Source organism: Meriones unguiculatus, chromosome 9 (assembly GCF_030254825.1).
Source record: "Meriones unguiculatus strain TT.TT164.6M chromosome 9, Bangor_MerUng_6.1, whole genome shotgun sequence".
In the NCBI taxonomy this organism is placed as follows: Eukaryota; Metazoa; Chordata; class Mammalia; order Rodentia; family Muridae; genus Meriones; species Meriones unguiculatus.
In genome coordinates this window covers 116662505-116678311 of record NC_083357.1, presented here as the reverse complement: position 1 = coordinate 116678311, position 15807 = coordinate 116662505, and the positions used below count along the sequence as shown (strand labels likewise).

General features: G+C 48.7%; 1 long non-coding RNA gene across 1 annotated transcript; it reads left to right on the top strand.

Moving 5' to 3' along the window:
- The first annotated feature begins 1137 nt into the window (after positions 1 to 1137).
- Positions 1138 to 10880, top strand: LOC132656534 (uncharacterized). The gene is made up of 2 exons (XR_009594312.1): positions 1138 to 1779; positions 5461 to 10880. It is a non-coding gene; the product is annotated as an uncharacterized LOC132656534 (long non-coding RNA).
- The last annotated feature ends 4927 nt before the right edge of the window (positions 10881 to 15807 follow it).

Here is a 15807-nt window from a genome sequence, read left to right as displayed (position 1 = left end):
GCAAGTGTGCCAGAGAAGACTGGGGACAGTTCTATGGCAGCACAAGCCTGGCGAAGCACTTCCAAGAGGAGTAGCTGGAACTTGATGCGCTTTGGAAAAGTTAAATGTATTCTTAATGTTACATAAAAACAGCACATCTGTGGGATCCGCTGTAATGTTCTGAGGTCTGCATATAATTTATTGCATAATTTTAAAATCGCGTTAAAATATCATTCTAAACATTTATCACTTCTTCATGATGAAAAACATGCAAAATCGTCCCCATAGTTGTTTTTATTTCATTTTACTTTTTTAATGAGCTGCATAGTTGCTGTCTACAGCCACCCTACTGGGTGACAGCACATTAGCCGTTGTGGTGTGGAAAACAACCCAGAATTCTGACGCTCACACTCCCAATCTCTGTGTTAGTGACAAGAGAACTGAGCTGAGAAAACCTCAACATTATTCTCCCTAGAAACGACTGTGTTAGCTCCAAAGCTTGTCTTTTTCTCTCCCACACAGCCATGCCTGGCTTCAAGCCCTTTGCAGTATAGTAGGAGTAACCTTCCTCCTGGCACACTGGCCTCTGTTGGCCCCCGGGGAGCGCCCTCACACTGGAGGGCAGGACACTGGAGGAGAGGGCTTTGCTGGCTGGGTGGGGGCGGACTCCTGGGGTCTCACAGATTATTCTGCTGCAGCAGAAGGCAGGAGTGTACTCAAAGTCAGCAGGACTCAAAGTCACACCCTGGGCACCTGTGGCCTGCTGGGGCCTTGAACACAGAACATCGAGTGACAACAGGACCTTCCTTGGCGACGGAGAACAAGTTGGCCATTCTCTTTTCTTTTCCACAGAAAGGCCAGGGCAGGTGGAAAGGGAAGTGCAGGCCCTCTGGGAGTCCACAGATGGGTGGGGGGGGGTCTTCCTTGTGAGGCAGAAGCTTGGAGCCCTGCTTGTAAGCATCCAGTTATATAACGGCTTAAAGATGGATATGAGTCACCGTTGTCACAGGCAGAGGAACACACACACCTAAATATAATTTACAAGTGGCTCTTCTCAGTGGTATTGTGCAACCAAATTAGAAAAAAAAAAAAAAAAAGAACGACAGAACGCCCACTTGGAAGCACAGCATATGAGCTCTGCTGATGGTCACAAACATGAAAGTTTGCTCTGGGCAGCAGAACTGGCTGAGGCGAACCAGACAGAAACTGGAATCAGTTCTAAGAGAACTGGTCTTGTCTTCCGCCTTAGACGACAAGCTGATGAAAGTCCGAATCCGGCTTTCAGACTTCAGAAGGGCAGCCTTCCACATCACTGGCTGTGAGGGTACAGAAATGCCCTCCACCGCAGCAGGAGACCCCTGAGTAGCCGCGAGACCAGGAGAGCCTCGAAGTCGGGGCGCGGGCTTGCACTGGAGGGGCAGAGATCGGGCGTTATGGAATGATGGAGTTCTGGGATCGCAGGCGCAGCTGGGCCACTCCCTCGGCAGGCTCCTGGAGCGCCACCCTGCCGAGTTTATTTTGGTCGTCTGTTTTGAATTTGCAGTGCTCCCTCTGTAGGAGGGTATTTTGAGGTGCTCTGGCAAGCCGCAAGGGCTCCAAGTAGCTTTTGTTTCTGTACTCACACAGATGAGGAGCTGAACTAATTGAGAGAGTGACCCAAATTTGTGAGTTTCACAAAGTATCCCATTTGGCCTGGATTCCTGTAGCTTTGGAATGCGCCTGCATGCTCGTCCATTTGCAAGTCTTTTCTGGAGCCCTTTGGAAAACATCCCCAGCCACACAGAAATCAGCAGATAAGTGGTGAGTTCCTTTCTTGAATAGTCTGCAAAGAGGTTCAGGCAGGAAGTCTTCTACAGGCCAGAGGCTTTTGTTCATATAAACACAGCTTGGCAAAACAATTACTGTTTTCTTCTTTGTTCAATAACAAGGCAGTTCAGCCTTGCTCCGAAATCTCCCTTCAATTGAAATAGTTTGGATGTCCTAGGGTTGATCTAACCAAGGTTATGAGGGAAGATATTTGCTTTGCAACCTTGAAACGTTTTCTGTTTTTAACTCCTCCAGGGATAGTTCTCTAGCCAAGAGCACGGTCAGAATTTAGGGAAGAAACTGAGGGAAAAATTCCCTTTGTCCTTCTGCCTGGCTTTTACTGTCCTCACATGTAGAGAGAAAGAATGGGGAGGAGGCCTTTAAAGTAACAGGCAGGGCTTTGCCCGGGGCCTGTGAATACTCAAGTCACCTCTATTTTCCATTTGGTTTCTAGGCTTGTTCTTTCTCTCTTTTTACTCTTTTCAACTTTCAATCTTCTTTATGATTAATGGACACGACAGAAAGCTTTTTATCCTCTCTTTGGGAAATCTGTTTATCATAAATAGACATTTCTGAAAAGAAAAAGAAAACCAAGTCGCTGAGCTCCATAAGCCCAGAAGACTACTAGGAGAGCAGTGAAGGTGCCTGGGCAGAGGCAGAGGCGCAGCTGGGATGTTGGCCTGAAGGCTTTGGACAATCACCAGTTTGCCTCCAGCTAGGAACTGCCCAGAGCTACAGCCTGGGGCTTTTCTCTAGGTTAGCTCAGTGGTTGCATCCGAAGGCTACCACCAGCTTCTCTGTGGCTTTTTCTAAGATGCTACTGCAAATGTACCCGAGACTAAAGGCTAGACCAAAGTCAGAATAAAAGGGACAGCGGGAGAGAGAAGTGAGATGAAGAAGGAAGGGAGGAAGGAAGAAAGGAAAGGAAGGATAAGGAAGGAAGGGAGGACGAAAAAAGTGAAGAGGACAAGAGAAAGAATGTACTTTCTAGAACCCACTATTCAAACTGAAGAATCCTGGCAGAACACTGACATCTGTGAAGAGCTACTACAAGTGCCCAGGACGTCAGGATCAGTTCTGATGTAGACTGTCCCCTTGGAAGCTTAAATACTTACTACTTCCTACCCACAGTGCCTCTGGGCTAGACCGTCAGCGCAAGAGCGAGGGCTCCGGTGCTGCTTGAGGCCCCTCAGGCCACTGCAGGCGTTCAGAACTCAGAAGTACTGCTGGAGCTCAGGGAAGGTTCTTACTGCCCCCTCCCTTCCCTCCCCTCCCTCCCCTCCCCCACTGTTCCCTTCCCACTTTCCTCTCCCAGTTCCCAGATAGTGGTTGACTTGGTCTCTCTCCTCCATAAATATTATAGTAGGGGCAGATCTTAGGGCTCCAATTATGAATTATTTTTAAGAAAAAAATGTGGCGTTGAAACAGCAGCAGCAGAGTCCCCCATGATCATGTAGATCGCAGACTCTTGGACCCTGCTTAGGCCATTGGCTGGGCCTGTTTTAACTCGTTATTGTTTTTTTAATTAAAAATTTAGACATTTGGGGTGGGGCCTCAATATGTAGCTTTGGCTGGCCTGAAACTTGCTATGTTGACCAGACTGGCCTCAAATTCACAGAAATTCTCCTGCCTCTGCCTCCTGGGTGCTGAGATTAAAAGCACATGGCACTACACTTAGCTTTTAAAAAGTGAAATGGGATCAGATCACTTTCTTTTTACTTCCCTCCCTCAAGCCCCCCCGATACCTTCCTTCTTAAATTAAGATTTGCTTTTATTATTGTTGTTTCATTTGTGTGCTTGCACACACGCACTGAGTCTGGTTCTTGTTTGTGTGTATAGGGCTTCAGGGCTGACTTCTTCGTATTGGATAAGCAGTGGTGGGGGTTCCTTTTTGTTTTTGGAAATAGAGGTAATGTAAAAATATTCCAGATGATGACTTAAGTCAGTACTTTTTATAGTTTCTTGAGCATATTCATTTTCAGACAGGTCTGGGTGGAGAGCTGAGATGACACATTCTTAGTAAGCTCCCAAAGAGATGTCACCTTGGCTAGCAGGTCTCTGGGGTTCCTACAGCTATAATACTTTCAAAGCTGTGAATTTAGTCAAATTCATTGTCTCCTTGAATATGGCACTGTGTGTTAAACTTTGCCAGTCTCTCTTCCTATCTTCCCACATCAAAGGCTGCTTATTCTTCAGGGCCATGTGTGATATTACCTCTTACATGTACTGGTATTCCCAGTCAGAACACACCTCTGTTTCTATGATTACTTATGTTACTTCCTATAGAAGAATTTTTAATTCAGCAACATGGCTGCTCTGGCAAGGGATCACAGCCAAAGATCTAAGTCTATGTGATTTGGCCAGAATGCAGACATACCCTCAGTACACACCTCTAATTGCAAGTGATTGAGAGACAGACAAAATGATAAATCAGAGAAAGATTTGACAGGATAGGATATGCCCAACTCTTACAAGAACAGCACAGGAAAGAAAAGTTACTTAAGAGGAGTGAAGGGAGAGAGTTTAGAGAGTTGGGAGTTAAGTGAGAGGCATTGAAGTTGAATTCATGGCAATTCAGCTGGTGGCAGTTAAGTTCATGTAGTTCAGAGACGTTTTACCAGGACAATTTAACAGAGACAAGTTGAAGAGATAACAAGCTAGATGCAGGTGAAGACAGAATGAGACAGAGAATGAGAAGGAGTCAGAAGATTCGAGCACATTGCCAAAGTTAGCACAAGGCCAAGCAGAGCAATTCAGTCAGAAGCTGAGAGAAGTCAGTTTGAATCAGTCAGCTTGAAGAGCAGTTTGAGCCAGAACAGTAGAGCTGAACCAGCCAGCCAGAGTTCAGAAAGAGCTAGAAAGGGTGGGCTAATTAGCAGTAAGTCTCAGAAACTGAAAACATTCTAGGCCTAGATAAGATTGTACCAACGCTAGAAGCTTCCAGGCCTAGGTTAGAAGACAGAGGCAGTAAGCCCCTGAGACAACAATCACATCAGGAGAATAAGAGTTAACTACGTTTGCAGCTTCCTCACAGGACCTGCATATATTTCTCCTTTTTAAGAATATACCATTACCTCGTTACCTCTAGATAATGAGAGAACCTCATGGGAATGATTAACAGTGTGACATTTTTTATGTATAAGTGAAAGTGGAAAGGAGGAGGAGGATGTGGGAGGAACAGAGTCTGTGGGAAATGGTACTTTGTGCGTGTGACATGAAGCACAGGCACAGATGCTCCTTGCCAAGGGCAAAAAGGATCCTGGCTGTACTGGTCAGACGCAGACGTTACAGGGAGTGAGGAAGCCCTGTGGTTTACCCTCTCTTTCTCCTTGACCGTCAGCATCTGGCCTCCCTTCTCAATTTCATCAGGCTCTCTTCGTGTGTCTGGAACATCTCACCTATGTCCTTTTGCTCCTCAGTCTCCGATTTGACGATGACGTCTGTCCCCACTCTCCTGCCTTTACTCAGGACTGTCAATTTGCCACTCTGACAGTCAGTCCTTTTATATTAAGGAGTGACTGGTAGATATTCCCCGTCAGAGAAATGTACCTGAAAAAAATGATTAAATGAAAAATAATGATTAAATGAGGTTTCAATTGTTGTAGAATCATTTCAAAAGGTGGCCCATGTATACATACTTTAAAGGAGAGTTGTTTTTCTTTCCTTATTATACAGACCTTTTTCTCCAGCCAAGAATATGAATGACCATTGCTTCTGCAAGAAAGGAGACTCTTGGTCTGATCCAGGACTTCATAATAGTGGAGGACTTAAAACTGTGGCTTTGGTTCTGATTCTATTTGGCTCACTAAACAATTGAAACTAAAAATGAAAATTGAGGGCCAGGGAGGCTGGGATCAAAGTCAACATGCTATAAGAACAAAAAAGCTGGAAACAGAACCAGAAATGCTTAGGCCCAACATGGAGAGTAGAACTCTGTTCCACAAGAGAGTTGAAATGGAGTGATGGAGTCAACAGTACCACGCAAGGGAGTTGTCATGGAAACAGTCATTTGAGAGCAGGCAATTGGATTTTGGAAACTGATTAAAGCAAGTCTTGATGGTAAAAAAAAAAAAAAAGAAAGAAAGAAAAAAGATGAAGTCAGACAGTGAAGACGGAGTGGAGTTCCGTGCCCATTGTGGAGACGAGAGGACACATCATTATTACAAGACAGAACACGACAGACTTGAGAGGCTGATCTGTCCAGCCAGGATGCCTAGGAGTAAACGTTCCAGAATTTGCCTTTTGTGGCATCATAGCACTCATGACTCAGCCTGCAGAACAATGTGATAGGTGGGCAGACTCTCCTCAGAAATATTTCCAAGGAGAATAGGTAGTGTGTCCACATCTTTTTTTTTTTAGCAGAAATTATTTCCACTTAAATATTGAGAGGAGAGGCCAGTAAAACCAAACATTGTTGCTGTGCTATTTTGGTTTGATTTCCGTGGTCCACTTTGAATGTGGACATGGGGGCTGTGCGGGCTCCATAATGGCTGATTTCCCGGCCCTGTGCCTGAAACACAGCCTGGCATTAAGTGATTACATGGACTTGTAACACTGCGCACAGTAGTGCATGTGGATCGGCTTCCCATCAATCAATCACAGACCCTTAAAGAAGGGTCTGTGCTCTGGGAGTGCACATGTGGCTATGAAAGTTTTCCAAAGAGGAAAAGCAGAGAGTGAGCCAGAGGAAAGAAAGGATTCTTTCAGCCTCGCAGAGGCGCTCTGAGGGGAAGGTGGATGGGGCATAGGTGTGAGAGGGTCAGCCTCCCTGAAGTACGAGGGAGAGCTTCAGCAGTAAACAAACCCCTTAAAAATGCTGCGAGTGAGGAGAGGGAAGTGACCACAGTTCAGTGTGTCACAGGCCACGGGCGGACAATGTCAGGAATCTGGAGGTCTGCCACTGATTGCTTTAGACCAGCGTCAAGCTTACATGACGCAGCACGTGCGCTTGTGACCTCGCATCTCAGGGAGCCGGTACAAGGACCGGGGGTGAAGCTATAGAACGGAGAAGCGCTTCAGCAAGTTGAAATGGCATTTACTGGCTTAATGCGCTGGCAAGCTGGCTACAAGGAGGGGCACATGCTGGCGTGTCAAATTCAGACTGGAAGTAAAAGAGAAGAGGTTAAAGAGCTGAGACAATGAGGCAAAACCAGGGTGGGTCCCACACTTCGATTACACCTCAACCAGGAATATGGGATAAGCCTTTAGTGGCTGGCGTTGGTTGGGGCTGAAGGTGAGCGAAGAACTGCAGTTCCCAGGCAGTAGCGAGTGTCGGAGCTTTCCAGCAGGCGGCCCAGCTTACAGCACCACCTCAGGGGGCAGGGGTCAAAGGCTGAGAGCTGGCCAGCCAGGGGAACTTCGGAAAGGCCCTGTGTCTCGGCCAAGCGGGCTATGTTCCGCCACTAGGATCTACTTCTTGAAAAGATTCAAAATCCACCTCAGGATCAGAAGCACGGACAGCTTTGGAGGGCTGGCGAGGCCGCCGGCAGGCCGTGTCCAGCTTAAGCTCATTTCCTAGTCACCGTGTACCTGACTTGGTAAACTGGCAATATTTCCAGCAGAAATTACTGAGCGCCAGGATTGCCAGTCTCAGGTGTGCGTTGATTTGCACCGCTGACCACATGCCTGGCGGAAGGCGCCGGAGGGAAGGCTGGCCTCAGGGCTGCAGCCCAGCGCGCGGAGAGCAGAGGGCGGCAGCCCGGATCACCGTGGCGGCCCCACCTCGGAACGCCCCGCGGCCCCGGGACAGCGCCACCTGCTGGAGTCCCGAGAGCCTGAACCTGGCGGGACCGGAACAGAGGAGCTAGAAACACAGGCCCCTGAGGGCTGCGTTTTAAACCCGGGGCGGCTTACAGATACGACCTGTTGATTTATGAAATTTAAAGTAATAATTAACAAGCGAATTTGGGAGCGCAGACGGGGCGTGGCGGGACAGCAGGGGTCTGGGTGCTGGCGCGGCCCAGCAGGCCGCTCCCGGAGGCCCGCCGGCCCGCAGGCCCGGAAGCAGCAGCCCTGCCCTCAGCCGCAGGAACAATGAGCTGTCTGTCTCCTCCTCTACCTCCAGCTCTCCCCGGGGGCTTCTCGCTGGCAGAATCTAGGCGGGAACTCTGGCAGGGTTTCTGGGAAATTTCGTTTCCAGATGTTGCAGCCCGCGTGAGTCAGAGGGGACACGTGGCCGCGGGGCCTCAGTGAAAGGCATCAATTATAGGGTGATGTCGGGGAAGGTGAGGGCCAGAGCGGGAAGGGAGCTGGATGAGGCTGCGCGTGGTCGGAAGGGGTGTGGGGAAGCCAAGTCTGAGGGGTTTGTAGCTGTAGCACATGTGGGGGCAACACTGGCTCCTGTGGATGGAGGGACTGGCAGACAGGCAGAGTGACTGGAATGTTACAGCCTCTGAGTGTGCCAGGAGCCTCTTCGTTTTAAAACTCTCAGTCAGACACACCTAGAAAATGAAAGTACCACGGATGGGGCAAAGACAATCTGAAGAAAGAGCTATAGCACGCCGTCCCTCTTGGGCTGATAGTGTTCTGTGACTCAAGCATTCTCCCAGACTAGGAAAATGAAAACAGAATCTGGACAAGTGTGTTAGAATTACACTTACAAGGCAGAGCTGTGGGAGGGGTTAAACAGGAAGTAGACGGGGCTTGAAGTGACTGGCAGGCAGAAGGCTGGAGCAAGCAGGCCTCCACAACCTGTCACGTGGGCAACCTTGTGAGCTGGCCACATGAACTGAGACACAGGCAGAACAAGCCGGAGCGTGAGCGTGTTCTGGATGCGTTCAGTGTTAGGACGTCAGGGATGAAGATGAAGGTGAGGGTGGTGGTCCCTGTCCCTGCTGACCCCAGGTGGCCTTCACACGCCAAGGGAACTAAGAACACGTGTGAGTTTGCAGCCGCCGATAGGACCAACATCTCGAAAAAGCGTTTCCCGTCTTATTCCCCAACAGAGCTGGATGCCTGAAATCCGACTGCTAGCTTTTAGTTAGCGTTCTCAGACTTCGGTGCAGCCTGCCCGCCTGCAGGGTGACTAAGCCCGTGACTTTTTACCCTCAAGACCAACAGGGCGCTTACCCACAGCAGCGCCGCCGCTCTGTGCTCAGAGCCCACGTGCCTTTCCCTGTGGAGATGTCAACCAATATCACCCCAGATGGGGTGCCAGTGATAGCCTGACAAACCAAGGGATTTGTTAGGGTTCCATACAGAATCATGGGCAAGGGTGGCTTGAAAGAAAACGAGCGGCTTACCAGCAGCCGCTGTATCCCCAAAACGACCTACCAGAGCTGCATCCGTGGACTGCCTGCCCCACTCAGTCTCATCTTCCCCAGCAGCTGCTTATTGCTCACACAACCTGGAACAGGGCCTGCTGATGCAGACTTCTGCTGTCCACCCGACAGAGCCCGGAGTCCTCTCGGGGAGACACCACTGGGGACAGATCAGATTGGCCGGTGGCCATGCCTGTGAGGAAGCTTGACTGTGGATTGCTGTGAATTGCTGTCAGAGGGCACAGTCCCCTGAGGGCGGTGACATTCTCTGGCAGATGGTCCTGGTCTGTATAAGATAGTGCTGAGAACGAGGAAGAGGTTACCCTGGCCTTCAGTGCTCCTCCCTGCAGTGGTTTTTGCTCTAGATTCCTGCCTCAAGTTCCTGCACTGACTTCCTTCTACCTGAACAAGGAAGTTGAGGCAAACACTTCCCTCCCCCGAGCTGCTTTTGGTCATGGCATTTATTACAGCAACATAATGGAAATGAGAGCAGGGCCAAGTCTCTGCGTCCTGCTGGGCTTCCAGGGCCTGCTAAGGCTCATGGGTTTGTTGTGCCTTGCAGGTTTTGCTGGGAGTCTTAAGAGCCCCTGTCCTCCCTCACGGCTACAGGAGGGCATGTTTCAGTTCTGAGGAAAGAGCCACACAATAGACCATAGTGCCCACGAGGAATCCAGCTAGAAGAATCACTGGGTCCCACATGCAGAGCTGATGGTCAGAGAGACTCAAGCTATCCAAGAATCTGGAGAACTTGCTATGACTTACGTCTTAGAAGATGTAGGCTCCCTTACTGCTTTATCGTTTTTTTCTTTTATTTAACAACTTGATTGTTGAAACCTCAGGAAACTCTAAGCCTATTTCTTCCATCAAAATGAAAGGAACTCATTGATGAAATCAGGAACCCATTAAGATTGAGTGGTACATTTCCATTAAGCCATGATTTACATTATAGAACAGTTTAAAAAAAATGGAAGCACTCTCTTGGAGAGGAAATGTATAATAAAGACTCTTTTAGGGCTCTCTGAACTAAGACAGACTAATATTCCTCCAAGCACAGAGAAAACAAGGGACAGGGAAAGTTATTGACTGAGCCAAGCAGGACTGAATACCTGCAGCCGGAGAACGGGTGACTCATCACTTAGATCTGTGTAGACAGCTGAAGCCAGAGAACATCAGAGAGACACTTCTATAAAGGACCCTGACGGGGCAAGGGCTCACGCTGCTGGGTGGCTGCAGAGGCCGGCACCCAAGTACATGTGGGCCATTATCGCCACGTTAATGGAGTTGCTGAGAAGCCCAGCTAAAAGCCTGCCTCTGAGTGGATGAAAATGTTGCTCATCTCAACCTTTCCCAAAACGTTTGAGAAAACAGTCCTGTGAGAAGAACTATACCATGCAGCTTCCAGGAATGATCAAAGAATGCTGAAGTAAATCCTGAATCAGTAGTGCACAGAGATCAGGGGGATGCTGGGGGCATCGCCTCCTCTTGTTGGTGCATTATTTACTTAGACAAGAATCAAGACCTTTGGCCAACAAAGGTTGCATTAAAGGACTGGAACACCTCAGGAATTATGTTTGAGGAAACAGGACAGAGAAATGAGCAAGAAAATGATCAGCACTCATTTCCCCCAAAGGGGTCACTAATGTAGGAGAGGCAGGAATCAGTGGTGCCGTTCCTTCCCAATTTCCCACTCAGTGACTTCATAGGAGGTTGAAACTGGCCACAGAGGGAATGTTTACACTGTCAAAACTGACAGATGTCACAAATCTGGGTGGCCTTTTGGTTTTGCTTTTGTTATTTTTTTTCCCTAGAAAGTATATTATTAAATATTTATCAGTATTCTCCTGGAATTTGACTGAAAGATAATTTGGCCAGCAAAGCAGGCACAGCCTTCCAAACTCTGGCTGATGGATTTGTGAGCACAGGAAGGGTCAAATAAGTGACTGGGTAGAACTCTGTAGAATTTGGAAAACAGGGAAAGGATACATGGAAAAACAGAATCTGTATGTAGTCACTGCTGAGCTATCTCAGAGTCAATGTTCATAGGACCACATGGGAAGCACTGCTCAGAAGTGGAGTTGGAACTTTCAGGGATATGACCATAAGCTAGACACTGTTTACCCCTGACCAGGGACTTCAAATAAAGGATGAGATCCAGAAGGCTGGGCCTCAGAGGACTAGCTTACAGGGTGTTTTGACAGTTAACCTCTATTGCCTGTAGAACTCAGACATAAGACAGCTGGGTTCTGGGATGCACTCCCCGAGCACTGCCGAGTGAGGGTCTCTGAACCCTGGGCCGGGTAGTAGTGGTGCGTCGGAAGCTCTTTCTTGGATCGCACACCTTCTACCTGGGATGTCTGAGGATGCTTCTGAGAAACACAAAGGCTGAGAAGTCTCTTCTGCCTACCCCCCCCCCCCCCCCCGGATTCTAGGATTCTTCTGATGTGACTTCTGATTAGAAGGTAGGAGAGCAAAAGCTGTGAGACAGATTATGGAGTATAAATTGGTATATCCACTATGTATATCAGTAGGGAGATTGTTCAACAAACTAAAAATAGAACCAGCATATGGCCCAGCTACACCAAGTCTAGGTTATATGCCTGAAGAATTGTAAGTCAACATACAACACACATATTTGCACATTCCTGTATTCTGTGCTATTCAGAATAGCCAAGCTACAGATGAAAGAGAAGCATCCATCAACAAATGATGGCCTACCATTAGTTGTCCCCTGAAAGACTCCACCCAGCAGGGGATTAAAGCAGATGCTGAGACTCACAGCCAAACTTTGGGCAGAGTGCAGGAAGTCTTATGGAAGAGTAGAGAGACAGAAGGACAGGAGGCACAGTTCTACAAGGAGACCCAAAGAGATAACAAATCCAGGCCCAGGAAGGCCTCCAGAGGGTGATACACCAACCAAGGACCATGCATGGAGAAGACCTAGAGCCCCTGCTCAGATGTAGCCCATGGCAGCTCAGTCTCCAAGTGGTTTCCTAGTAAGGGGAGCAGGAGCTGTCTCTGACATGGACTCAGTGGCCAGCTCTTTGATCACTTCTCCCTGGAGAGGGGGCCTTGCCAGGCCACAGAGGAAGAACATGCAGCCAGTCTCTGAAGGGATTTGATAGTCTAAGGTCAGCTGGCAAGGGAGGAGGGCTCCCCCTTTTGAGGACTGGGAGAGGGAGAGGGTGACCTGGAGATGAGAGAGGGACCTACAATTTGGATGTAAAATGAACAAATTAAAAAAAAAAATTTAAAAAGCTAAAAGAGAAAATGTGGTGTATGAACATAATGAAACTTTAGTCATCCACAAAGAGGAACAGAACTGTTTTATTCGTTAGGAAGAGGATGCAACTGGAGATTACCAAATGAGGTGAAATAAGTTAGAAAGACAAACAGCACATCTTTGGGCACACATGAATAAAAAAATAGCCGTATGTGTGAAATCAAAAGGAAGGAGAAGAGCAGAATGGAGACTCAGAGAGTAAAAAGAACCTGTGTATGTGTGGAGTGAATATGGCCACAGCACTTGATGTACATTAAAGAAATTATCTTTATGAAATAGTCTCTCTGTAATGAACTGCTATAAAAAAAAAAACTGGCTTGGAAGGACAACTGAAGGCAAAGAAAGGAAAAGTATTTTATGCCACTTGGAAGGAGAAGTTGGTTTGTTTGAAGGCGTCTGGGGCGACCCTGCCTTTGTCGGATAAAGCCCTCTCTGTAAGTCCCTGTAAAGCCATGTGTGTTTAAGATGTAAGGGTTGGCTCAGGGGATCAGCTCTGCCGAGCCACAGAGTACATTTCCTATTTTAAGCAGCTGTCTGGCAACGGTATGTCATTGTCACAGGGCAGCGAAGCATGACAGTGCTTTGACAGTGCAAGTCTGTCTCAATCCTGGGACTCAAGTTCATGTCTTCCCAACGGCTGAGGGCAACACGCTCAGCTGATGGCTTGATCTGGAAGCCAACTGGCTACTCATGTTCATGTTCAGAGACACATTCTGAGTCTGGGAGCTGCTTCTAGAGGGCATTTCAAAACCGTGAGAAGGGATACAACCCAACCACTCAGCAGCTGGAAGAAGTCCTGCTCTCACAGGTGGGCACATGCCTGGCAACCCCTGCCAGTTTGGTCTCAACTGCTTGATCCTAAATCCTGGAAGCCCTGGAGGGTCCACAGTTTGTTCCAGAGTCACCAAGAAGCAGGAGGCCACTATCAACTAAGCATTACTGTCATGGTTTAGCAGCAAGAGGAGTGATACCTGAGCTCCTGACACGGAACCTGGGCCATATTGGACCACGCGGGACAAGGAGAAAGGCAGGTCTGACTGCAGCGTCTCTGTCTGTTAATACATGGGTGGGTCACGGGCTGTCCGCAGACCTTGAAGCTGAAGAGTTGGGCCTGAGATTTATCCTTCTCTAACACGTTGGAGAACAAACAGGTTGTATAACTCCTCTCTTTCCATCCTTTCTATTTTTAAGGCTGTGCCCTGTGATGTCACTCTGATGACGTCTGTTATCTTCCCAAACATGCTGTGACGTGCGGGCCTTCAGTCACAGGCCTGAATCACAGTGTGCTATGTTTAGCCACTGCTGGAGAAGGATTCCAGTCTGCACTTAATCCTAAATAGCTACAAATACTGGAGTCGCGGCGGCGGCAGCAGCAGCAGCAGCAGCAGCGGCAGCGGCCCTTCAAGAAGCCTTTTTAGGAAGTATCGTAGCAGGGACTATGGATGAGCCACAGGTGAGAGGAGCCCACAGGCAGGTGGGAAGCAGGGGAGGAACTGATAAAAAGGCCCCAAGTTGTGCTGCTGTGCCGCAGGCCCCCCTGCCTTGAGACAGTTGTACAGCAACATCTCAACATGTTTATCTATCTGCCCAGCCCAATTTAGTGAGAAATGACTGCTCTTTGCTTCTTGTTACCATGCTCAAATGATGCTATGGCAACCAGGCTGCACACGTGGGGAGGGGAGAGCAGGTGCTGCTTAGCAACTTGGAGGTTTTTAAAAGGCAAGTACTCATTTTAACAGTAACAGTTCTTAAAATGCCAGTTTTGGGGAGTTTTTAAAAAAGGGGATATTAGAGACTGGAAAGGGATAAATGTGGGGGTGGCACCTCTTCCTGAGCTCTTCTGACATCATCACAGGGCCCTCGGGAGCACGGCCGGCTCTGTGTTCATGGGTAAGGACCCTGAGGTTCACACAGGCGAGTGATGACTCAAGGGCTGGCCAGCCAGCGGGGCCAAGGCTGGGCTAGGCAGGCAGCTTCATTTCAAGTGGATTTCTTTTGATAGCGCATCACAAAGAAGCAAAATGTCACCTGGAAATTGCAGGGAAGAGGGAAGAAATGAAACAGTGTAGACTGCCCAGAAACTAACAAAAGTTGAGTATCTGTTCCTCAGGTAGAAACTCAGAGATGGAAAGATGACCTTTGTATGTATTTCCAAGATACAATTCAATTTCTCTCTGAAGGATTCGTTTGTTCATTCCTTCATTCCTTCATTCACTCATTCACTCATTCATTCATTAGAAACAAACTACAGGTGGCAGAGCCGACAGGACAGAGTCTAGTCCTGGAGGCGCCTGGTTTTGGAACTTGTGAAATTTGGAGGCGTTCCCGAGCACTGTGAAACCGGACACGGGCTGTGGGATGTGGTCGTATAGGGGAGACCACTGCCGTGCCCTGACATGGGCAGAATCCGGGTGGGAAACACATGGCTCAAGATAAATGAGTCAGTGAAGCAAAGGCAGCTAAAGTCCCCTTTCCACACTCCTCACTGGCTACTGTGGTTTGCCTGTCTGAACGCCATCAAGGCTGCTCACACCTGGAGTCATGGCGGTGCTGAGGGTTACTGGTCAGTGCCAGGCAAACCTAACACTGAAACGCTGTCGGACTGAAGACTGTTCGCTGAGGCAGGCCTGACACAATGGGTTACTGTCTATTATGCTCTTTCTGTAATTAACACCACTTAAGACATGCCATCCAGGGCAGACCCAAGGTCTGCATTAGACTAGACTCAAGGGTCTGAGATGTTATCTCCCTGAGACTCTGCAGGGGAGGTGGAGGGAGGGGAGGAGGGAGGAGAAGGCCCCTGGCTGAACTTGCATCTTCTCAGACATCCCCAGAGTACACAGCCCATGCTGGCCTCCCTGCTGTCCTGCATAGGGAGGACCCCAAAGCACTCAGGGCCTCAGCCTGCCTGGTCTGGAGCCTGCCTCCCAGGGGAGGCCACTACTGCCTTCCTGTCTAATAACATGGTGCTCACAGGTGCTGCTTCAGGGGCCACTGGTCACGACTATGTTGTGATCTCCTCACTGCTTCCCCTCACTGCTAACTGCACCCGAGGGATGAGGAACAGTAAACAGCCTGCCTCCCCAGTGCTCGGACTGACCTGAACGGTCTAGGGTTTCCCTAAGACTCCTAACACCAGAGTCACCCAGCATTTGTTTTAAGGGTCCAGACAGGGGACTCGTGATGAATAAGAACTGAGGGGTTTTCTGTCCCGAGGGGTAAGCCTCCTCACAGTTTTCACAGTGCCCTCAAACTGTGAGGAGGCTTACCCCTCGGGGCAGACCGCCTCACTCTGGATCTCTGCTGTTCAAAGCTGTGAATAAGATTCGTAGTACCTAACATTTTACAGTTCACACCACACACACACAGAGACAGAGAGATGAGAGAGACAGCACACCCAGCGGACTTTCAAAACTGCATCCCTCTCTTGTAAGTAATATGAATCGAAGGGAAGAAGTATTTAGTTGAGGCACACCGGCTTGA